This window comes from Natrix helvetica (assembly GCF_964273705.1).
Source record: "Natrix helvetica genome assembly, chromosome: 1".
Taxonomy (NCBI): Eukaryota; Metazoa; Chordata; class Lepidosauria; order Squamata; family Natricidae; genus Natrix; species Natrix helvetica.
Genome location: NC_138548.1, coordinates 353,767,660 through 353,793,489, shown reverse-complemented (window position 1 = coordinate 353,793,489; position 25,830 = coordinate 353,767,660). Strand labels below are relative to the sequence as shown.

The window sequence follows — 25,830 nt, the reverse complement described above, 5'->3', positions numbered from 1 at the left end:
CACCGCTTAACAGCACCGCTCCTCACAGACAGACATAGAGAGAGAAAGACTCTGGCTCCCCTAGACTTCCATTGATTTCTTTGTCCCCCACCACACAAAAAGAGAGAGAGAGACATATAGACAGACAGAGTGTGATACACAGAGGGAGAGCCTTCAGCAACCAAAGTTGCCATCCTTGTCCCCCCAACCACACACACACACACACACACACACACACACACACACACAAAAGGCCCGTGGCGGAGTTGGAGGAGTAGCGGTAACCGAAGTGGAGTTGTGTGAGGAGAAGCAGAAGCAGAGGTGTGTGAGGAGTGAGTAATCTGTAGCCGGGCACAGTACAGTAGTAGTGGCAGGGGGGGGGTTCTGGACCACTTCCGCTTTTCTCCTTGCACTGCTTAAAAAAAAAATCACAGCTCCTCACAGAGAGATACAGTGAGGGGGGGAAGGGGGGGGAGTAAGTTGGTTAGAGAGAGAGTCAGAATCTTTGGAACCCCAAAGACTCCCGTTAACTTCCTTGTCTCACACCACACACACACACACACACAAAAAGGCCCTGGCTGGAGTTGTAGTAGTAGTAGTAGGAGGAGGAGGAGTGAGAGAGAGAGCCGAGACAGAGTTGTGGGAGCTGTAGCGGAGCAGGAGTATTAGTACAAGTAGTGGGGGATTCTGGACTGCTTCCACTTCTCTCCTCGAACACCCTTAACAGCACAGGTCCTCACACACACACACACACACACACACACACACAGAGTGAGTGAGTCTTTGGCACCCCCAAGACTCCCTTTGACTTCCTTGTCCCCCACTACACACACAAAAATGGCCCAGAGCAGTGTTGGAGTAGTAGTAGTAGTAGTAGTAGTAGTAGTAGTAGTAGTAGTAGTAGAGCCGGACCTCGCCGGAATAACGGAGACCTGGTTGGGCCACGAGGGAGGTCTTCCCCTCGTGGAAATGTGCCCACCAGGCTACCGAGCATTTCACCAGCCCCGGGCCCAGGGAATGGGCGGCGGGGTTGCAGCAATTATTCGGGAGGACTTAGAGCCGAGGGAGGGTACTGTGCCACAGACGTCCGGATGTGAATCCCTTGTTGTGAAATGGGGGCCTGGGAGACAGTTGGGCCTGCTGATAGTATACCTGGCTCCTCGCTATACATCAGCGGCCCTGCCCGAACTCCTCGAGCTGATCGCATCGGTGGCGGTTGAGACCCCCAAACTTTTAGTGATGGGGGATTTTAACCTGCCATCGATGGGAGAAGCATCAGAGGGGGTTCGGGAGTTCATGGCTTGCATGACAGCCATGGACCTGACTCAAATGATTCAGGGCCCAACACACGAGGGAGGACACACTCTGGACCTTGTTTTTGTCTCTGGCCAGTGGCTGAGTGATCTGGGAGGAGGGGACTTAACCATCACTCCCCTGTCATGGTCAGATCACTCACTCCTTCGTCTTGACTTCCCTGGTGCTACCCCCCGCTGCGGGGAGGCGGAACCGGAAAGTTCCAGATGGTTCCGCCCCAGGCGCCTGATGGAACCTGATAGGTTCCAGACGGAGCTTGGGCCACCTCCTGTAACCTTGACCCGCCCCCGGGTAGAGGACCTGGTGGTTGCGTGGAATAATGCAACTACCGGGGCCTTGAACCGGGTGGCGCCTTTGCGGCCTCTCCGGCGGCAACGATCCACCCTAGCCCCTTGGTTTACCGAGGAGCTGAGGGTGATGAAATGCCGCAAGAGACGTCTAGAGAGTCGTTGGAGATCCTCTCGCTCCGAATTTGATCGAACACAGGCACGAGCCCATTTAAGGACGTACCTTGTGGCATTGAGAGCGGCCAAACGCCAATATTGTGCCACTCTCATTGCATCCGCAGAGAACCGCCCTGCCGCCCTGTTTCGGGTGTCCCGCTCCCTCTTGTTTCAGAGGCCGCGGGAGGCCCCCCTACAGGGCAGGGCAGAGGAATTTGGTAAATATCTGCAGGATAAAATCGCTCAAATCCGGAGAGATTGGGTTCCTGTCAGTGGTCCAATGGAGACGCCCACGGCGAGTCTTGAGGAATCGATCTGGGAGGAGTTTGACTTGGTTGCCATCGAGGATTTGGACAGATTGCGTGGACGACTGCGACCCACCACATGTTTATTGGACCCGTGCCCCTCCTGGCTTGTACTGGCATCCTGGGAGGTTACACGAGACTGGCTCCTGGGCCTAGTGAATGCTTCGCTGAGCGACGGGTCTCTCCCGGCTGCCTTGAAAGAGGCGGTGGTGAGACCCTTGCTCAAGAAGCCTTCCCTGGACCCTTTGGAGCTGGCCAATTATCGTCCTGTCTCCAACCTTCCCTTTCTGGCGAAGGTTGTAGAGAGTGTGGTGGCCTATCAGTTTCCACGACATCTGGAGGAAAATGATTATCTAGACCCGCGCCAGTCCGGCTTCCGCCCCGGTCACAGCACGGAGACGGCCTTAGTCGCGTTGGTGGATGATCTCTGGAGGGCCAGAGATAGAAGTTGTTCCTCTATCCTGGTCCTATTAGACCTCTCGGCGGCTTTTGATACCATCGACCATGGTATCCTGCTGCGCCGGCTGGAGGGGTTGGGAGTCCGGGGCACCGTTTTGCAGTGGTTCAGCTCCTACCTTTCTGACCGGACGCAGCGTGTGTTGGCAGGAGAAGAGAGGTCAACCCTACGCCCCCTTATTTGTGGGGTGCCACAGGGGTCGGTCCTCTCGCCACTCCTGTTCAACACATATATGAAGCCGCTGGGTGAGATCATCCGTGGTTTCGGGGTGGGATACCATCTGTACGCTGATGATACTCAGCTGTACTTTTCCACCCCGAACCACCCCAACGAGGCCATCGAAGTGATGTCCCGGTGTGTGGAAGCCGTACGGATCTGGATGGATGACAACCGACTCAAGCTCAACCCCTCCAAGACGGAGTGGCTGTGGGTACCAGCTCCCCGGTTCAGCCAATTAATTCCATCATTGGCCATTGGGGGCATTCAACTTGCCCCCGTGGAGCGGGCGCGCAATTTGGGCGTCCTCCTGGATGCCCGGCTGTCCATGGATGACCATGTGACAGCCGTGGTAAGGGGGGCGTTCCACCAGGTTCGCCTGGTGCGCCAATTGCGCCCCCTAGTGGACCGGGACGCCTTACGTACAGTCACTCATGCGCTGGTGATGTCTCGCTTGGACTACTGTAACGCTCTCTACATGGGGCTTCCCTCGAAATGCACCCGGAGGCTACAGTTGGTCCAGAACGCAGCCGCGTGGGTAATTATGGGGAGTACTAGGTACTCCCATGTGACACCGTTCCTGCGCGAGCTGCACTGGCTTCCTGTGGTCTATCGGGTGCGTTTCAAGGTTTTGATAACTATCTTTAAAGCGCTCCATGGCTCAGGACCTAGTTACTTGCGGGATCGTATTCTGCCCCATACATCCCTGCGACCAATTCGCTCGCACAGAGAGGGCCTCCTCCAGGTGCCGTCCACTAGACAGTGTCGCGGGGTGGTGCCTAGGAGTAGAGCCTTCTCTGTGGCGGGCCCAGCCCTGTGGAATGACCTCCCTCCGGATATTAGGAATACCTCTGACCTCCGCTCCTTTCGTATTAAGCTTAAGACCCACCTATTCCAAGCAGCTGGCCTGGCTCAACTTTGATCTAACCATATCGCTCCTGACGGGTTTTTAACTGGGTATTTTAATTATATTTAATTATCTAGGGGTTTTTAAATACTGTATTTTAATTGTTTTTATTTATCAGCCGACCTCCTCCTTGTGTGTGTCTCGGTATATGTCTCTGTTATATGTTTGTTTTGTCCACATATTTATTTCATATGTTTCATTGTACACCGCCCGGAGTCCTTCGGGAGAGGGTGCGGCTAAGAAATAAATATATTATTATTATTATTAACACTACCATATTTGGCCACGCTTCCTGTAATAGGTTTAACACTACCATATTTGGTCACGCTTCCTGTAATAGGTTTAACACTACCATATTTGGTCACGCTTCCTGTAATAGGTTTAACACTACCATATTTGGTCACGCTTCCTGTAATAGGTTTAACACTACCATATTTGGTCACGCTTCCTGTAATAGGTTTACCACTACCATATTTGGTCACGCTTCCTGTAATAGGTTTACCACTACCATATTTGGTCACGCTTCCTGTAATAGGTTTAACACTACCATATTTGGTCACGCTTCCTGTAATAGGTTTAACACTACCATATTTGGTCACGCTTCCTGTAATAGGTTTACCACTACCATATTTGGTCACGCTTCCTGTAATAGTTTTACTACCATATTTGGTCACGCTTCCTGTAATAGGTTTAACACTACCATATTTGGTCACGCTTCCTGTAATAGGTTTAACACTACCATATTTGGTCACGCTTCCTGTAATAGGTTTAACACTACCATATTTGGTCACGCTTCCTGTAATAGGTTTAACACTACCATATTTCGTCACGCTTCCTGTAATAGGTTTAACACTACCATATTTGGTGACGCTTCCTGTAATAGGTTTAACACTACCATATTTGGTCACGCTTCCTGTAATAGGTTTACCACTACCATATTTGGTCACGCTTCCTGTAATAGGTTTAACACTACCATATTTGGTCACGCTTCCTGTAATAGGTTTAACACTACCATATTTGGTCACGCTTCCTGTAATAGGTTTAACACTACCATATTTGGTCACGCTTCCTGTAATAGGTTTAACACTACCATATTTGGTCACGCTTCCTGTAATAGGTTTACCACTACCATATTTGGTCACGCTTCCTGTAATAGGTTTACCACTACCATATTTGGTCACGCTTCCTGTAATAGGTTTACCACTACCATATTTGGTCACGCTTCCTGTAATAGGTTTACCACTACCATATTTGGTCACGCTTCCTGTAATAGGTTTACCACTACCATATTTGGTCACGCTTCCTGTAATAGGTTTACCACTACCATATTTGGTCACGCTTCCTGTAATAGGTTTACCACTACCATATTTGGTCACGCTTCCTGTAATAGGTTTAACACTACCATATTTGGTCACGCTTCCTGTAATAGGTTTAACACTACCATATTTGGTCACGCTTCCTGTAATAGGTTTACCACTACCATATTTGGTCACGCTTCCTGTAATAGGTTTAACACTACCATATTTGGTCACGCTTCCTGTAATAGGTTTACCACTACCATATTTGGTCACGCTTCCTGTAATAGGTTTAACACTACCATATTTGGTCACGCTTCCTGTAATAGGTTTACCACTACCATATTTGGTCACGCTTCCTGTAATAGCTTTACCACTACCATATTTGGTGACGCTTCCTATAATAGGTTTACCACTACCATATTTGGTCACGCTTCCTGTAATAGGTTTACCACTACCATATTTGGTCACGCTTCCTGTAATAGGTTTAACACTACCATATTTGGTCACGCTTCCTGTAATAGGTTTACCACTACCATATTTGGTCACGCTTCCTGTAATAGGTTTAACACTACCATATTTGGTCACGCTTCCTGTAATAGGTTTACCACTACCATATTTGGTCACGCTTCCTGTAATAGGTTTAACACTACCATATTTGGTCACGCTTCCTGTAATAGGTTTAACACTACCATATTTGGTCACGCTTCCTGTAATAGGTTTAACACTACCATATTTGGTCACGCTTCCTGTAATAGGTTTAACACTACCATATTTGGTCACGCTTCCTGTAATAGGTTTAACACTACCATATTTGGTCACGCTTCCTGTAATAGGTTTAACACTACCATATTTGGTCACGCTTCCTGTAATAGGTTTAACACTACCATATTTGGTCACGCTTCCTGTAATAGGTTTAACACTACCATATTTGGTCACGCTTCCTGTAATAGGTTTAACACTACCATATTTGGTCACGCTTCCTGTAATAGGTTTACCACTACCATATTTGGTCACGCTTCCTGTAATATGTTTACCACTACCATATTTGGTCACGCTTCCTGTAATAGGTTTACCACTACCATATTTGGTCACGCTTCCTGTAATAGGTTTACCACTACCATATTTGGTCACGCTTCCTGTAATAGGTTTAACACTACCATATTTGGTCACGCTTCCTGTAATAGGTTTACCACTACCATATTTGGTCACACTTCCTGTAATAGTTTTACTACCATATTTGGTCACACTTCCTGTAATAGTTTTACTACCATATTTGGTCACGCTTCCTGTAATAGGTTTAACACTACCATATTTGGTCACGCTTCCTGTAATAGGTTTAACACTACCATATTTGGTGACGCTTCCTGTAATAGGTTTAACACTACCATATTTGGTCACGCTTCCTGTAATAGTTTTACTACCATATTTGGTCACGCTTCCTGTAATAGGTTTAACACTACCATATTTGGTCACGCTTCCTGTAATAGGTTTAACACTACCATATTTGGTCACGCTTCCTGTAATAGGTTTAACACTACCATATTTGGTCACGCTTCCTGTAATAGGTTTAACACTACCATATTTTGTCACGCTTCCTGTAATAGGTTTAACACTACCATATTTGGTCACGCTTCCTGTAATAGGTTTACCACTACCATATTTGGTCACGCTTCCTGTAATAGGTTTACCACTACCATATTTGGTCACGCTTCCTGTAATAGGTTTAACACTACCATATTTGGTCACGCTTCCTGTAATAGGTTTAACACTACCATATTTTGTCACGCTTCCTGTAATAGGTTTACCACTACCATATTTGGTCACGCTTCCTGTAATAGTTTTACTACCATATTTGGTCACGCTTCCTGTAATAGTTTTACTACCATATTTGGTCACGCTTCCTGTAATAGGTTTAACACTACCATATTTGGTCACGCTTCCTGTAATAGGTTTACCACTACCATATTTGGTCACGCTTCCTGTAATAGGTTTACCACTACCATATTTGGTCACGCTTCCTGTAATAGGTTTACCACTACCATATTTGGTCACGCTTCCTGTAATAGTTTTACTACCATATTTGGTCACGCTTCCTGTAATAGGTTGAACACTACCATATTTGGTGACGCTTCCTGTAATAGGTTTAACACTACCATATTTGGTCACGCTTCCTGTAATAGGTTTACCACTACCATATTTGGTCACGCTTCCTGTAATAGGTTTACCACTACCATATTTGGTCACGCTTCCTGTAATAGGTTTAACACTACCATATTTGGTCACGCTTCCTGTAATAGGTTTAACACTACCATATTTGGTCACGCTTCCTGTAATAGGTTTAACACTACCATATTTGGTCACGTTTCCTGTAATAGGTTTAACACTACCATATTTGGTCACGCTTCCTGTAATAGGTTTAACACTACCATATTTGGTCACGCTTCCTGTAATAGGTTTAACACTACCATATTTGGTGACGCTTCCTGTAATAGGTTTAACACTACCATATTTGGTCACGCTTCCTGTAATAGGTTTACCACTACCATATTTGGTCACGCTTCCTGTAATAGGTTTAACACTACCATATTTGGTCACGCTTCCTGTAATAGGTTTACAGTGGTGGATTAGCTGGAATATGGTTTTATGTTTTATGTTTTGTTTGTTTGTGTTTGTTTGTTTTTTAAAAAAATGAAAACTATTTTAAAAGTGAAAAAGGCAGAGTTGTGGGAGCAGTAGCGGGAGTCGTGGGAGGAGTGAGTAGCTCTAGCAGGTCACTAGTAGAAGCAGTGGACATTCTGGACCGCTTCAGCTTCTCTCCACGCACCGCACCGCTTAACAGCACCGCTCCTCACAGACAGACATAGAGAGAGAAAGACTCTGGCTCCCCTAGACTTCCATTGATTTCTTTGTCCCCCACCACACAAAAAGAGAGAGAGAGAGACAGAGAGAGAGGGAGGGAGGGAGGGAGAGAGGGAGGGAGGGAGAGAGAGAGAGAGAGAAAGAGACAGAGAAAGAGACAGAGAGACAGAGAGAGACATATAGACAGACAGAGTGTGATACACAGAGGGAGAGCCTTCAGCAACCAAAGTTGCCATCCTTGTCCCCCCAACCACACACACACACACACACACAAAAGGCCCGTGGCGGAGTTGGAGGAGTAGCGGTAACCGAAGTGGAGTTGTGTGAGGAGAAGCAGAAGCAGAGGTGTGTGAGGAGTGAGTAATCTGTAGCCGGACACAGTACAGTAGTAGTGGCAGGGGGGGGGGGGTTCTGGACCACTTCCGCTTTTCTCCTTGCACTGCTTAAAAAAAAAATCACAGCTCCTCACAGAGAGATACAGTGAGGGGGGGAAGGGGGGGAGTAAGTTGGTTAGAGAGAGAGTCAGAATCTTTGGCACCCCAAAGACTCCCGTTAACTTCCTTGTCTCACACCACACACACACACACACACAAAAAGGCCCTGGCTGGAGTTGTAGTAGTAGTAGTAGGAGGAGGAGGAGTGAGAGAGAGAGCCGAGACAGAGTTGTGGGAGCTGTAGCGGAGCAGGAGTATTAGTACAAGTAGTGGGGGATTCTGGACTGCTTCCACTTCTCTCCTCAAACACCCTTAACAGCACAGGTCCTCACACACACACACACACACACACAGAGTGAGTGAGTCTTTGGCACCCCCAAGACTCCCTTTGACTTCCTTGTCCCCCACTACACACACAAAAATGGCCCAGAGCAGTGTTGGAGTAGTAGTAGTAGTAGTAGTAGTAGTAGTAGTAGTAGTAGTAGTAGTAGCGTGAGCTGAGGCAGAGTTGGTAGAGGAGTGAGTAGCTGTAGCCGGGCACAGAGGTAGAGGCCTGTTTCGGTCTCTCTCTGTCTCTCTGCCTTTCCCTCCCTCCCCCCCCCTCTCTCCCCTCCCCCCCTCTCTTTCTGTGAGGAGCTGTGCTGTGCGCTTCGGCTTCTTTCCTCGCATTGCTTGACGGCTCCCGTGGACGGGCTGGCAATTCACCACAAACCTCGAGCAAAAGGGGGAGAAGAAAAGGCTCCGCCGCCCACGGGAAACCTCAGCGCGCAGATGCAGTTCTCTTCTGGGGCTTTCCATTTTTTTGCGCTTCCTCATCTGACGCGGGGCGGGTAGATACGGAGAATCGAAACGCGTCTCGTGCGCCAGGCTTCTTTTGGGCAACGGATTACAGCAGAATGTCTGCGATGCTTCTTTTGGGAATGGATCACAGCAGAACGCGTCTCGTACGCAGGCTTCTTTTGGGTGGTGGATTACAGCAGAACGCGTCTCGTATGCAGGCTTCTTATGGGTAATGGATTACAGCAGAACGCGTCTCGTACGCAGGCTTCTTTTGGGTGGTGGATTACAGCAGAACTCCTGGGCGAGCCTTCTTTTGGGCAATGGATTACAGCAGAATGTCTGCGAGGCTTCTTATGGGTAATGGATTACAGCAGAAGGCGTCTCGTATGCAGGCTTCTTATGGGTAATGGATTACAGCAGAACGCGTCTCGTGTGCAGGCTTCTTTTGGGTGGTGGATTACAGCAGAACTCCTGGGCGAGCCTTCTTTTGGGCAATGGATTACAGCAGAATGTCTGCGAGGCTTCTTATGGGTAATGGATTACAGCAGAACGCGTCTCGTGCGCGAGCCTTCTTTTGGGGAATTCTCCCACGACTCCGCCTCGGCTTCTGCTACTCATCCCACAACTCCGCCTCGGCCCTTTTTTTTTTTTTTGCCTTTTAAAATAGTTTTTTTTTTTTTACAAACAAACGAACACAAACAAAACATAAAACATAAAACCACCTTCCAGTTACATACAGTGTGTCGGTTGGTTACAAAAGTTTTTTGTGGATCCTCTCCATCGTCCTCACTTACAATTTATATAAAATCTCATATAATCAATCTGGTATAGATGTGTACACTATTATCATTATTAATCATTTATTTGACTATATCTAATATTACACGTTCTACTGTGATCCATTCACCAAAAAAGGGCTTTTTAAAAATTTGGTTACACTTTTTATTCCTCCAAATAATGGTTGCCGCTTGTTGTAGGAGTCAGCCTCTGTTGCAATTATTAATTAGCCTGGTGCCTCGTGAAGACTGACATATAAACTTCAAAGACGTTTCTCTCTGACCTTCCAAGTACGAAAGGGAGTTTTTCACAGACATTCCTTTCCTGGCAGAACAGATAAGGCTTTTATCTTTAGGTGTGATATCTTTGGCTGTGTAACTACTTTTTATAATCACGTGCAAAGTGTTGCTATGTATGAAATCATAATCTTCCTTTTGCTATTCCTTTGTTTGCCTTCTATAACCACCCACTTTTGTAACCAAAAAAGAGACGTGTAGGTTTAGATTTACGCGCTCTCGTCCCGAGAAAACTTGTCTCATTATTTGGTCTGTTTCATGGGAGGCCCTCCAGTGATCCTTACAAGCCTCCTAACTTCAATCCAAGGAGGGGGAAAGTGGATTGTGGACCACGTTGCCTTCTCTCCTCGCATTGCTTGACGGCTCCCGTGGACGGGCTGGCAATTCACCACAAACCTCGAGCAAAAGGGGGAGAAGAAAAGGCTCCGCCGCCCACGGGAAACCTCAGCGCGCAGATGCAGTTCTCTTCTGGGGCTTTCCATTTTGCACTTCCTGATCTGCCATTTTTTGCACTTCGTCATCTGACGCGGGAAGGGTAGAAACGGAGAAACGAAACTTTTTTAAAAGTCAAGATCGAGTACCTACCGTCCCCTTTACCACCTATGGACTCCAACTCTCAGATTTCTCACGGGCAGGAAAAAGAATTAGGGCTGGGGGGGAAGACCCCATCTTTGCTCTCTTCCTATCTTTCCTTCTTTTAATTTGTCTTTCCTCTTCCCCGTTTTCCTTAACTGCTCCTTCTTGGATGGTCAAAGGTAGAAAAAAAATCTCTCCTTTTTTTAAACTTTTTTTTTTGCTGATCCTCTGCCAGCAGCCCTGATCCAAGGGGTGCAATCGGAGCAGCCTTCATCGCAGGACGCTAGGGGGAGATATTAGACAGAAGAAGGCGGCGAGAACGTCAGAAACGTAGCCCCGGGCGGAGCCTCCGGCACCTATTTAAGACGATGCAGGTTGTGAATTGCTCAGAGAAGAAGAAGCGTGCTTGAGGCTTCGTTTGGGAATGGATCACAGCAAAACGTCTGCGAGGCTTCTTTGGGGAATGGATTACACCAGAACGTCTGCGAGGCTTGTTTTTGGAATGGATTACAGCAGAACGTCTGCGAGGCTTCCTTGGGGAATGGATCACAGCAGAACGCGTCTCGTACGCAGGCTTCTTATGGGTAATGGATTACAGCAGAACGCGTCTCGTACGCAGGCTTCTTTTGGGTGGTGGATTACAGCAGAACTCCTGGGCGAGCCTTCTTTTGGGCAATGGATTACAGCAGAATGTCTGCGAGCCTTCTTATGGGTAATGGATTACAGCAGAATGCGTCTCGTGTGCAGGCTTCTTTTGGGTGGTGGATCACAGCAGAACGCGTCTCGTACGCAGGCTTCTTTTGGGTGGTGGATTACAGCAGAACGCGTCTCGTATGCAGGCTTCTTATGGGTAATGGATTACAGCAGAACGCGTCTCGTGTGCAGGCTTCTTTTGGGTGGTGGATTACAGCAGAACTCCTGGGCGAGCCTTCTTTTGGGCAATGGATTACAGCAGAATGTCTGCGAGGCTTCTTATGGGTAATGGATTACAGCAGAACGCGTCTCGTGCGCGAGCCTTCTTTTGGGGAATTCTCCCACGACTCCGCCTCGGCTTCTGCTACTCATCCCACAACTCCGCCTCGGCCCTTTTTTTTTTTTGCCTTTTAAAATAGTTTTTTTTTTTTTTTTACAAACAAACGAACACAAACAAAACATAAAACATAAAACCACCTTCCAGTTACATACAGTGTGTCGGTTGGTTACAAAAGTTTTTTGTGGATCCTCTCCATCGTCCTCACTTACAATTTATATAAAATCTCATATAATCAATCTGGTATAGATGTGTACACTATTATCATTATTAATCATTTATTTGACTATATCTAATATTACACGTTCTACTGTGATCCATTCACCAAAAAAGGGCTTTTTAAAAATTTGGTTACACTTTTTATTCCTCCAAATAATGGTTGCCGCTTGTTGTAGGAGTCAGCCTCTGTTGCAATTATTAATTAGCCTGGTGCCTCGTGAAGACTGACATATAAACTTCAAAGACGTTTCTCTCTGACCTTCCAAGTACGAAAGGGAGTTTTTCACAGACATTCCTTTCCTGGCAGAACAGATAAGGCTTTTATCTTTAGGTGTGATATCTTTGCCTGTGTAACTACTTTTTATAATCACGTGCAAAGTGTTGCTATGTATGAAATCATAATCTTCCTTTTGCTATTCCTTTGTTTGCCTTCTATAACCACCCACTTTTGTAACCAAAAAAGAGACGTGTAGGTTTAGATTTACGCGCTCTCGTCCCGAGAAAACTTGTCTCATTATTTGGTCTGTTTCATGGGAGGCCCTCCAGTGATCCTTACAAGCCTCCTAACTTCAATCCAAGGAGGGGGAAAGTGGATTGTGGACCGCGTTGCCTTCTCTCCTCGCATTGCTTGACGGCTCCCGTGGACGGGCTGGCAATTCACCACAAACCTCGAGCAAAAGGGGGAGAAGAAAAGGCTCCGCCGCCCACGGGAAACCTCAGCGCGCAGATGCAGTTCTCTTCTGGGGCTTTCCATTTTGCACTTCCTGATCTGCCATTTTTTGCACTTCGTCATCTGACGCGGGAAGGGTAGAAACGGAGAAACGAAACTTTTTTAAAAGTCAAGATCGAGTACCTACCGTCCCCTTTACCACCTATGGACTCCAACTCTCAGATTTCTCACGGGCAGGAAAAAGAATTAGGGCTGGGGGGGAAGACCCCATCTTTGCTCTCTTCCTATCTTTCCTTCTTTTAATTTGTCTTTCCTCTTCCCCGTTTTCCTTAACTGCTCCTTCTTGGATGGTCAAAGGTAGAAAAAAAATCTCTCCTTTTTTTAAACTTTTTTTTTTGCTGATCCTCTGCCAGCAGCCCTGATCCAAGGGGTGCAATCGGAGCAGCCTTCATCGCAGGACGCTAGGGGGAGATATTAGACAGAAGAAGGCGGCGAGAACGTCAGAAACGTAGCCCCGGGCGGAGCCTCCGGCACCTATTTAAGACGATGCAGGTTGTGAATTGCTCAGAGAAGAAGAAGCGTGCTTGAGGCTTCCTTTGGGAATGGATCACAGCAAAACGTCTGCGAGGCTTCTTTGGGGAATGGATTACACCAGAACGTCTGCGAGGCTTGTTTTTGGAATGGATTACAGCAGAACGTCTGCGAGGCTTCTTTGGGGAATGGATTACAGCAGAACGTCTGCGAGGCTTGTTTTTTTGGAATGGATTACAGCAGAACGTCTGCGAGGCTTCCTTGGGGAATGGATCACAGCAGAACGCGTCTCGTACGCAGGCTTCTTTTGGGTGGTGGATTACAGCAGAACGCGTCTCGTATGCAGGCTTCTTATGGGTAATGGATTACAGCAGAACGCGTCTCGTACGCAGGCTTCTTTTGGGTGGTGGATTACAGCAGAACTCCTGGGCGAGCCTTCTTTTGGGCAATGGATTACAGCAGAATGTCTGCGAGGCTTCTTATGGGTAATGGATTACAGCAGAAGGCGTCTCGTATGCAGGCTTCTTATGGGTAATGGATTACAGCAGAACGCGTCTCGTGTGCAGGCTTCTTTTGGGTGGTGGATTACAGCAGAACTCCTGGGCGAGCCTTCTTTTGGGCAATGGATTACAGCAGAATGTCTGCGAGGCTTCTTATGGGTAATGGATTACAGCAGAACGCGTCTCGTGCGCGAGCCTTCTTTTGGGGAATTCTCCCACGACTCCGCCTCGGCTTCTGCTACTCATCCCACAACTCCGCCTCGGCCCTTTTTTTTTTTTTGCCTTTTAAAATAGTTTTTTTTTTTTTACAAACAAACGAACACAAACAAAACATAAAACATAAAACCACCTTCCAGTTACATACAGTGTGTCGGTTGGTTACAAAAGTTTTTTGTGGATCCTCTCCATCGTCCTCACTTACAATTTATATAAAATCTCATATAATCAATCTGGTATAGATGTGTACACTATTATCATTATTAATCATTTATTTGACTATATCTAATATTACACGTTCTACTGTGATCCATTCACCAAAAAAGGGCTTTTTAAAAATTTGGTTACACTTTTTATTCCTCCAAATAATGGTTGCCGCTTGTTGTAGGAGTCAGCCTCTGTTGCAATTATTAATTAGCCTGGTGCCTCGTGAAGACTGACATATAAACTTCAAAGACGTTTCTCTCTGACCTTCCAAGTACGAAAGGGAGTTTTTCACAGACATTCCTTTCCTGGCAGAACAGATAAGGCTTTTATCTTTAGGTGTGATATCTTTGGCTGTGTAACTACTTTTTATAATCACGTGCAAAGTGTTGCTATGTATGAAATCATAATCTTCCTTTTGCTATTCCTTTGTTTGCCTTCTATAACCACCCACTTTTGTAACCAAAAAAGAGACGTGTAGGTTTAGATTTACGCGCTCTCGTCCCGAGAAAACTTGTCTCATTATTTGGTCTGTTTCATGGGAGGCCCTCCAGTGATCCTTACAAGCCTCCTAACTTCAATCCAAGGAGGGGGAAAGTGGATTGTGGACCACGTTGCCTTCTCTCCTCGCATTGCTTGACGGCTCCCGTGGACGGGCTGGCAATTCACCACAAACCTCGAGCAAAAGGGGGAGAAGAAAAGGCTCCGCCGCCCACGGGAAACCTCAGCGCGCAGATGCAGTTCTCTTCTGGGGCTTTCCATTTTGCACTTCCTGATCTGCCATTTTTTGCACTTCGTCATCTGACGCGGGAAGGGTAGAAACGGAGAAACGAAACTTTTTTAAAACTCAAGATCGAGTACCTACCGTCCCCTTTACCACCTATGGACTCCAACTCTCAGATTTCTCACGGGCAGGAAAAAGAATTAGGGCTGGGGGGGAAGACCCCATCTTTGCTCTCTTCCTATCTTTCCTTCTTTTAATTTGTCTTTCCTCTTCCCCGTTTTCCTTAACTGCTCCTTCTTGGATGGTCAAAGGTAGAAAAAAAAATCTCTCCTTTTTTTAAACTTTTTTTTTTGCTGATCCTCTGCCAGCAGCCCTGATCCAAGGGGTGCAATCGGAGCAGCCTTCATCGCAGGACGCTAGGGGGAGATATTAGACAGAAGAAGGCGGCGAGAACGTCAGAAACGTAGCCCCGGGCGGAGCCTCCGGCACCTATTTAAGACGATGCAGGTTGTGAATTGCTCAGAGAAGAAGAAGCGTGCTTGAGGCTTCGTTTGGGAATGGATCACAGCAAAACGTCTGCAAGGCTTCTTTGGGGAATGGATTACACCAGAACGTCTGCGAGGCTTGTTTTTGGAATGGATTACAGCAGAACGTCTATGAGGCTTCTTTGGGGAATGGATCACAGCAAAACGTCTGCGAGGCTTCTTTGGGGAATGGATTACACCAGAACGTCTGCGAGGCTTGTTTTTGGAATGGATTACAGCAGAACGTCTGCGAGGCTTCTTTGGGGAATGGATTACAGCAGAACGTCTGCAAGGCTTCTTTGGGGAATGGATTACACCAGAACGTCTGCGAGGCTTGTTTTTGGAATGGATTACAGGAGAACGTCTGCGAGGCTTCCTTGGGGAATGGATTACAGCAGCAGGCGACTCCTGTGCGAGGCTTTTTTGGGGGGGTAATGGATCACAGCAGATTGCGTCTTTTCTGCGAGCCTTCTTTCGGGGAATGACGTCTCGTGTGCGAGCCTTCTTTTGTGGAATGGATCGCAGCAGAACGTGCAATAACAGATATAGTGAAATAAAGGATTTATAATGATAATTGTAAGGGTCACTGGAGGGCCTTCCATGAAACCAGCCGAATGATGAGTACACACACAGTGTTCTCGGGATGGAAGCGCGCCAATCTAAACTTACACGTCCCTTTTATTGGTTACAAAAGTGGGTGGTTACAGAAGGCAAACAAAGGAATAGCAAGAGGAAAAATTATGATTTCATACATAGCAACACTCTACACGTTATTATAAAAATTAGTTACACAGCCAGAGATAGAGATGAACGCCTCCCCTTCACTACGGCCAGGAAAGGAATGTTATCTGTCCGTCCTTGGACAGCCAGAGAGAAATGTATTTCTTTGAAGTCTATGTGTCAGTCTTTTGTATATGAAAACCAAAGTATGTCTCCACAAGGCACCAGGCTGATTAATAATTGCAACAATAATAACCTATACATATACATATAGTCAAATAAATGATTTATAATGATAATAACGTGTCATCTGAGATTTTATATAAATTGGATGCAGAAAAAAAATTTTTTTGTAACCAACCGACACACTGTATGTAGCTGGAATATGGTTTTATGTTTTATGTTTTGTTTGTTTGTGTTTGTTTGTTTTTTAAAAAAATGAAAACTATTTTAAAAGTGAAAAAGGGCCGGAGTCGTGGGAGGAGTGAGTAGCTCTAGCAGGTCACTAGTAGAGGCAGTGGAGATTCTGGACCGCTTCAGCTTCTCTCCACGCACCGCACCGCTTAACAGCTCAGCTCCTCACAGACAGACATAGAGAGAGAAAGACTCTGGCTCCCCTAGACTTCCATTGATTTCTTTGTCCCCCACCACACAAAAAGAGAGAGAGAGGGGGGGGGGAGGGAGGGAGGGAGAGAGAGAGAGAAAGAGACAGAGAAAGAGACAGAGAGACAGAGAGACAGAGAGACAGACAGAGTGTGATACACAGAGGGAGAGCCTTCAGCAACCAAAGTTGCCATCCTTGTCCCCCCAACCACACACACACACACACACACTGCCACGACTCCGCCTCGCCCCCCCCCCCCCCGCTACTGCTCCCAAAACTCCACCTCGGCTTCTGCTATCCTCCCAGAACTCCGCCCAGGCCCTTTTTTTTTGGCTTTTAAAAATAGTTTTTTAAACAAACAAACAAACGCAAAACAAAACAAAACATAAAAACCATCTTCCAGTTACAAATACTGTGTCGGTTGGTTACAAAAAGTTTCTTGTGCATCCTCTCCATATTCCTCACTTACAATTTATATATAAGATCTCATATAATCAATGTAATATATATGTATACATTATTATCATTATTAATCTTTTATTTGACTATATATCTAATATTACACGTTCTGCTGCGATCCCTTCCTCAAAAGAAGCCTCGCCCAGGAGTTCTGCTGTGATCGATTCCCCAAAAGAAAAAAGGCTTTTTAAAAAAATGTGGTTACACTTTTTCATTCCTCCAAATAATGGTCGCCGCTGGTTGTACGAGTCAGCCTCCTAACTTCAGTCCAAGGAGAGGCAAAGTGGATTGTGGACCGCTTCGGCTTCTCTCCTCGCATTGCTTGACGGCTCCCGTGGACGGGCTGGCAATTCACCACAAACCTCGAGCAAAAGGGGGAGAAGAAAAGGCTCCGCCGCCCACGGGGAACCTCAGCGCGCAGATGCAGTTCTCTTCTGGGGCTTTCCATTTTTTTGCGCTTCCTCATCTGACGCGGGGCAGGTAGATACGGAGAATCGAAACGCGTCTCGTGCGCGAGGCTTCTTTTGGGCAACGGATTACAGCAGAATGTCTGCGATGCTTCTTTTGGGAATGGATCACAGCAGAACGCGTCTCCTACGCAGGCTTCTTTTGGGTGGTGGATTACAGCAGAACGCGTCTCTTATGCAGGCTTCTTTTGGGTAATGGATTACAGCAGAACGCGTCTCGTGTGCAGGCTTCTTTTGGGTGGTGGATTACAGCAGAATGCGTCTCGTGTGCAGGCTTCTTTTGGGTGGTGGATTACAGCAGAACGCGTCTCGTATGCAGGCTTCTTATGGGTAATGGATTACAGCAGAACGCGTCTCGTGTGCAGGCTTCTTTTGGGTGGTGGATTACAGCAGAACGCGTCTCGTATGCAGGCTTCTTATGGGTAATGGATTACAGCAGAACGCGTCTCGTGTGCAGGCTTCTTTTGGGTGGTGGATTACAGCAGAATGCGTCTCGTGTGCAGGCTTCTTTTGGGTGGTGGATTACAGCAGAACGCGTCTCGTGTGCAGGCTTCTTTTGGGTGGTGGATTACAGCAGAACGCGTCTCGTATGCAGGCTTCTTATGGGTAATGGATTACAGCAGAACGCGTCTCGTGTGCAGGCTTCTTTTGGGTGGTGGATTACAGCAGAACTCCTGGGCGAGCCTTCTTTTGGGCAATGGATTACAGCAGAATGTCTGCGAGGCTTCTTATGGGTAATGGATTACAGCAGAACGCGTCTCGTGCGCGAGCCTTCTTTTGGGGAATTCTCCCACGACTCCGCCTCGGCTTCTGCTACTCATCCCACAACTCCGCCTCGGCCCTTTTTTTTTTTTTGCCTTTTAAAATAGTTTTTTTTTTTTTTACAAACAAACGAACACAAACAAAACATAAAACATAAAACCACCTTCCAGTTACATACAGTGTGTCGGTTGGTTACAAAAGTTTTTTGTGGATCCTCTCCATCGTCCTCACTTACAATTTATATAAAATCTCATATAATCAATCTGGTATAGATGTGTACACTATTATCATTATTAATCATTTATTTGACTATATCTAATATTACACGTTCTACTGTGATCCATTCACCAAAAAAGGGCTTTTTAAAAATTTGGTTACACTTTTTATTCCTCCAAATAATGGTTGCCGCTTGTTGTAGGAGTCAGCCTCTGTTGCAATTATTAATTAGCCTGGTGCCTCGTGAAGACTGACATATAAACTTCAAAGACGTTTCTCTCTGACCTTCCAAGTACGAAAGGGAGTTTTTCACAGACATTCCTTTCCTGGCAGAACAGATAAGGCTTTTATCTTTAGGTGTGATATCTTTGGCTGTGTAACTACTTTTTATAATCACGTGCAAAGTGTTGCTATGTATGAAATCATAATCTTCCTTTTGCTATTCCTTTGTTTGCCTTCTATAACCACCCACTTTTGTAACCAAAAAAGAGACGTGTAGGTTTAGATTTACGCGCTCTCGTCCCGAGAAAACTTGTCTCATTATTTGGTCTGTTTCATGGGAGGCCCTCCAGTGATCCTTACAAGCCTCCTAACTTCAATCCAAGGAGGGGGAAAGTGGATTGTGGACCACGTTGCCTTCTCTCCTCGCATTGCTTGACGGCTCCCGTGGACGGGCTGGCAATTCACCACAAACCTCGAGCAAAAGGGGGAGAAGAAAAGGCTCCGCCGCCCACGGGAAACCTCAGCGCGCAGATGCAGTTCTCTTCTGGGGCTTTCCATTTTGCACTTCCTGATCTGCCATTTTTTGCACTTCGTCATCTGACGCGGGAAGGGTAGAAACGGAGAAACGAAACTTTTTTAAAAGTCAAGATCGAGTACCTACCGTCCCCTTTACCACCTATGGACTCCAACTCTCAGATTTCTCACGGGCAGGAAAAAGAATTAGGGCTGGGGGGGGAAGACCCCATCTTTGCTCTCTTCCTATCTTTCCTTCTTTTAATTTGTCTTTCCTCTTCCCCGTTTTCCTTAACTGCTCCTTCTTGGATGGTCAAAGGTAGAAAAAAAATCTCTCCTTTTTTTAAACTTTTTTTTTTGCTGATCCTCTGCCAGCAGCCCTGATCCAAGGGGTGCAATCGGAGCAGCCTTCATCGCAGGACGCTAGGGGGAGATATTAGACAGAAGAAGGCGGCGAGAACGTCAGAAACGTAGCCCCGGGCGGAGCCTCCGGCACCTATTTAAGACGATGCAGGTTGTGAATTGCTCAGAGAAGAAGAAGCGTGCTTGAGGCTTCGTTTGGGAATGGATCACAGCAAAACGTCTGCGAGGCTTCTTTGGGGAATGGATTACACCAGAACGTCTGCGAGGCTTGTTTTTGGAATGGATTACAGCAGAACGTCTATGAGGCTTCTTTGGGGAATGGATCACAGCAAAACGTCTGCGAGGCTTCTTTGGGGAATGGATTACACCAGAACGTCTGCGAGGCTTGTTTTTGGAATGGATTACAGCAGAACGTCTGCGAGGCTTCTTTGGGGAATGGATTACAGCAGAACGTCTGCGAGGCTTGTTTTTTTGGAATGGATTACAGCAGAACGTCTGCGAGGCTTCCTTGGGGAATGGATCACAGCAGAACGCGTCTCGTACGCAGGCTTCTTTTGGGTGGTGGATTACAGCAGAACGCGTCTCGTATGCAGGCTTCTTATGGGTAATGGATTACAGCAGAACGCGTCTCGTACGCAGGCTTCTTTTGGGTGGTGGATTACAGCAGAACTCCTGGGCGAGCCTTCTTTTGGGCAATGGATTACAGCAGAATGTCTGCGAGGCTTCTTATGGGTAATGGATTACAGCAGAAGGCGTCTCGTATGCAGGCTTCTTATGGGTAATGGATTACAGCAGAACGCGTCTCGTGTGCAGGCTTCTTTTGGGTGGTGGATTACAGCAGAACTCCTGGGCGAGCCTTCTTTTGGGCAATGGATTACAGCAGAATGTCTGCGAGGCTTCTTATGGGTAATGGATTACAGCAGAACGCGTCTCGTGCGCGAGCCTTCTTTTGGGGAATTCTCCCACGACTCCGCCTCGGCTTCTGCTACTCATCCCACAACTCCGCCTCGGCCCTTTTTTTTTTTTTGCCTTTTAAAATAGTTTTTTTTTTTTTTTACAAACAAACGAACACAAACGAAACATAAAACATAAAACCACCTTCCAGTTACATACAGTGTGTCGGTTGGTTACAAAAGTTTTTTGTGGATCCTCTCCATCGTCCTCACTTACAATTTATATAAAATCTCATATAATCAATCTGGTATAGATGTGTACACTATTATCATTATTAATCATTTATTTGACTATATCTAATATTACACGTTCTACTGTGATCCATTCACCAAAAAAGGGCTTTTTAAAAATTTGGTTACACTTTTTATTCCTCCAAATAATGGTTGCCGCTTGTTGTAGGAGTCAGCCTCTGTTGCAATTATTAATTAGCCTGGTGCCTCGTGAAGACTGACATATAAACTTCAAAGACGTTTCTCTCTGACCTTCCAAGTACGAAAGGGAGTTTTTCACAGACATTCCTTTCCTGGCAGAACAGATAAGGCTTTTATCTTTAGGTGTGATATCTTTGGCTGTGTAACTACTTTTTATAATCACGTGCAAAGTGTTGCTATGTATGAAATCATAATCTTCCTTTTGCTATTCCTTTGTTTGCCTTCTATAACCACCCACTTTTGTAACCAAAAAAGAGACGTGTAGGTTTAGATTTACGCGCTCTCGTCCCGAGAAAACTTGTCTCATTATTTGGTCTGTTTCATGGGAGGCCCTCCAGTGATCCTTACAAGCCTCCTAACTTCAATCCAAGGAGGGGGAAAGTGGATTGTGGACCACGTTGCCTTCTCTCCTCGCATTGCTTGACGGCTCCCGTGGACGGGCTGGCAATTCACCACAAACCTCGAGCAAAAGGGGGAGAAGAAAAGGCTCCGCCGCCCACGGGAAACCTCAGCGCGCAGATGCAGTTCTCTTCTGGGGCTTTCCATTTTGCACTTCCTGATCTGCCATTTTTTGCACTTCGTCATCTGACGCGGGAAGGGTAGAAACGGAGAAACGAAACTTTTTTAAAAGTCAAGATCGAGTACCTACCGTCCCCTTTACCACCTATGGACTCCAACTCTCAGATTTCTCACGGGCAGGAAAAAGAATTAGGGCTGGGGGGGAAGACCCCATCTTTGCTCTCTTCCTATCTTTCCTTCTTTTAATTTGTCTTTCCTCTTCCCCGTTTTCCTTAACTGCTCCTTCTTGGATGGTCAAAGGTAGAAAAAAAATCTCTCCTTTTTTTAAACTTTTTTTTTTGCTGATCCTCTGCCAGCAGCCCTGATCCAAGGGGTGCAATCGGAGCAGCCTTCATCGCAGGACGCTAGGGGGAGATATTAGACAGAAGAAGGCGGCGAGAACGTCAGAAACGTAGCCCCGGGCGGAGCCTCCGGCACCTATTTAAGACGATGCAGGTTGTGAATTGCTCAGAGAAGAAGAAGCGTGCTTGAGGCTTCGTTTGGGAATGGATCACAGCAAAACGTCTGCGAGGCTTCTTTGGGGAATGGATTACACCAGAACGTCTGCGAGGCTTGTTTTTGGAATGGATTACAGCAGAACGTCTATGAGGCTTCTTTGGGGAATGGATCACACCAGAACGTCTGCGAGGCTTCTTTGGGGAATGGATTACACCAGAACGTCTGCGAGGCTTGTTTTTTTGGAATGGATTACAGCAGAACGTCTGCGAGGCTTCCTTGGGGAATGGATTACAGCAGCAGGCGACTCCTGTGCGAGGCTTTTTTGGGGGGGTAATGGATCACAGCAGATTGCGTCTTTTCTGCGAGCCTTCTTTCGGGGAATGACGTCTCGAGTGCGAGCCTTCTTTTGTGGAATGGATCGCAGCAGAACGTGCAATAACAGATATAGTGAAATAAAGGATTTATAATGATAATTGTAAGGGTCACTGGAGGGCCTTCCATGAAACCAGCCGAATGATGAGTACACACACAGTGTTCTCGGGATGGAAGCGCGCCAATCTAAACTTACACGTCCCTTTTATTGGTTACAAAAGTGGGTGGTTACAGAAGGCAAACAAAGGAATAGCAAGAGGAAAAATTATGATTTCATACATAGCAACACTCTACACGTTATTATAAAAATTAGTTACACAGCCAGAGATAGAGATGAACGCCTCCCCTTCACTACGGCCAGGAAAGGAATGTTATCTGTCCGTCCTTGGACAGCCAGAGAGAAATGTATTTCTTTGAAGTCTATGTGTCAGTCTTTTGTATATGAAAACCGAAGTATGTCTCCACAAGGCACCAGGCTGATTAATAATTGCAACAATAATAACCTATACATATACATATAGTCAAATAAATGATTTATAATGATAATAACGTGTCATCTGAGATTTTATATAAATTGGATGCAGAAAAAAAAATTTTTTGTAACCAACCGACACACTGTATGTAGCTGGAATATGGTTTTATGTTTTATGTTTTGTTTGTTTGTGTTTGTTTGTTTTTTTAAAAAATGAAAACTATTTTAAAAGTGAAAAAGGGCCGGAGTCGTGGGAGGAGTGAGTAGCTCTAGCAGGTCACTAGTAGAGGCAGTGGAGATTCTGGACCGCTTCAGCTTCTCTCCACGCACCGCACCGCTTAACAGCTCAGCTCCTCACAGACAGACATAGAGAGAGAAAGACTCTGGCTCCCCTAGACTTCCATTGATTTCTTTGTCCCCCACCACACAAAAAGAGAGAGAGAGGGGGGGGGAGGGAGGGAGGGAGAGAGAGAGAGAAAGAGACAGAGAAAGAGACAGAGAGACAGAGAGACAGAGAGACAGACAGAGTGTGATACACAGAGGGAGAGCCTTCAGCAACCAAAGTTGCCATCCTTGTCCCCCCAACCACACACACACACACACACTGCCACGACTCCGCCTCGCCCCCCCCCCCCCCGCTACTGCTCCCAAAACTCCACCTCGGCTTCTGCTATCCTCCCAGAACTCCGCCCAGGCCCTTTTTTTTTGGCTTTTAAAAATAGTTTTTTAAACAAACAAACAAACGCAAAACAAAACAAAACATAAAAACCATCTTCCAGTTACAAATACTGTGTCGGTTGGTTACAAAAAGTTTCTTGTGCATCCTCTCCATATTCCTCACTTACAATTTATATATAAGATCTCATATAATCAATGTAATATATATGTATACATTATTATCATTATTAATCTTTTATTTGACTATATATCTAATATTACACGTTCTGCTGCGATCCCTTCCTCAAAAGAAGCCTCGCCCAGGAGTTCTGCTGTGATCGATTCCCCAAAAGAAAAAAGGCTTTTTTAAAAAATGTGGTTACACTTTTTCATTCCTCCAAATAATGGTCGCCGCTGGTTGTACGAGTCAGCCTCCTAACTTCAGTCCAAGGAGAGGCAAAGTGGATTGTGGACCGCTTCGGCTTCTCTCCTCGCATTGCTTGACGGCTCCCGTGGACGGGCTGGCAATTCATCACAAACCTCGAGCAAAAGGGGGAGAAGAAAAGGCTCCGCCGCCCACGGGAAACCTCAGCGCGCAGATGCAGTTCTCTTCTGGGGCTTTCCATTTTTTTGCGCTTCCTCATCTGACGCGGGGCGGGTAGATACGGAGAATCGAAACGCGTCTCGTGCGCGAGGCTTCTTTTGGGCAACGGATTACAGCAGAATGTCTGCGATGCTTCTTTTGGGAATGGATCACAGCAGAACGCGTCTCCTACGCAGGCTTCTTTTGGGTGGTGGATTACAGCAGAACGCGTCTCTTATGCAGGCTTCTTTTGGGTAATGGATTACAGCACAACGCGTCTCGTACTGCAGGCTTCTTATGGGTAATGGATTACAGCAGAACGCGTCTCGTGTGCAGGCTTCTTTTGGGTGGTGGATTACAGCAGAACGCGTCTCGTGTGCAGGCTTCTTTTGGGTGGTGGATTACAGCAGAACGCGTCTCGTACGCAGGCTTCTTATGGGTAATGGATTACAGCAGAACGCGTCTCGTGTGCAGGCTTCTTTTGGGTGGTGGATTACAGCAGAACGCGTCTCGTATGCAGGCTTCTTATGGGTAATGGATTACAGCAGAACGCGTCTCGTGTGCAGGCTTCTTTTGGGTGGTGGATTACAGCAGAACGCGTCTCGTGTGCAGGCTTCTTTTGGGTGGTGGATTACAGCAGAACGCGTCTCGTGTGCAGGCTTCTTTTGGGTGGTGGATTACAGCAGAACGCGTCTCGTATGCAGGCTTCTTATGGGTAATGGATTACAGCAGAACGCGTCTCGTGTGCAGGCTTCTTTTGGGTGGTGGATTACAGCAGAACTCCTGGGCGAGCCTTCTTTTGGGCAATGGATTACAGCAGAATGTCTGCGAGGCTTCTTATGGGTAATGGATTACAGCAGAACGCGTCTCGTGCGCGAGCCTTCTTTTGGGGAATTCTCCCACGACTCCGCCTCGGCTTCTGCTACTCATCCCACAACTCCGCCTCGGCCCTTTTTTTTTGCCTTTTAAAATAGTTTTTTTTTTTTTTTACAAACAAACGAACACAAACAAAACATAAAACATAAAACCACCTTCCAGTTACATACAGTGTGTCGGTTGGTTACAAAAGTTTTTTGTGGATCCTCTCCATCGTCCTCACTTACAATTTATATAAAATCTCATATAATCAATCTGGTATATATGTGTACACTATTATCATTATTAATCATTTATTTGACTATATCTAATATTACACGTTCTACTGTGATCCATTCACCAAAAAAGGGCTTTTTAAAAATTTGGTTACACTTTTTATTCCTCCAGATAATGGTTGCCGCTTGTTGTAGGAGTCAGCCTCTGTTGCAATTATTAATTAGCCTGGTGCCTCGTGAAGACTGACATATAAACTTCAAAGACGTTTCTCTCTGACCTTCCAAGTACGAAAGGGAGTTTTTCACAGACATTCCTTTCCTGGCAGAACAGATAAGGCTTTTATCTTTAGGTGTGATATCTTTGGCTGTGTAACTACTTTTTATAATCACGTGCAAAGTGTTGCTATGTATGAAATCATAATCTTCCTTTTGCTATTCCTTTGTTTGCCTTCTATAACCACCCACTTTTGTAACCAAAAAAGAGACGTGTAGGTTTAGATTTACGCGCTCTCGTCCCGAGAAAACTTGTCTCATTATTTGGTCTGTTTCATGGGAGGCCCTCCAGTGATCCTTACAAGCCTCCTAACTTCAATCCAAGGAGGGGGAAAGTGGATTGTGGACCACGTTGCCTTCTCTCCTCGCATTGCTTGACGGCTCCCGTGGACGGG

The 25,830-nt window shown here is 46.3% G+C and overlaps 1 protein-coding gene across 3 annotated transcripts in view; it reads right to left on the bottom strand.

Moving 5' to 3' along the window:
- LOC309385192 (uncharacterized protein) overlaps positions 1-25,830 on the bottom strand; it is a 286,556-nt gene that overhangs the window by 56,910 nt on the left and 203,816 nt on the right. The window lies entirely within an intron of this gene.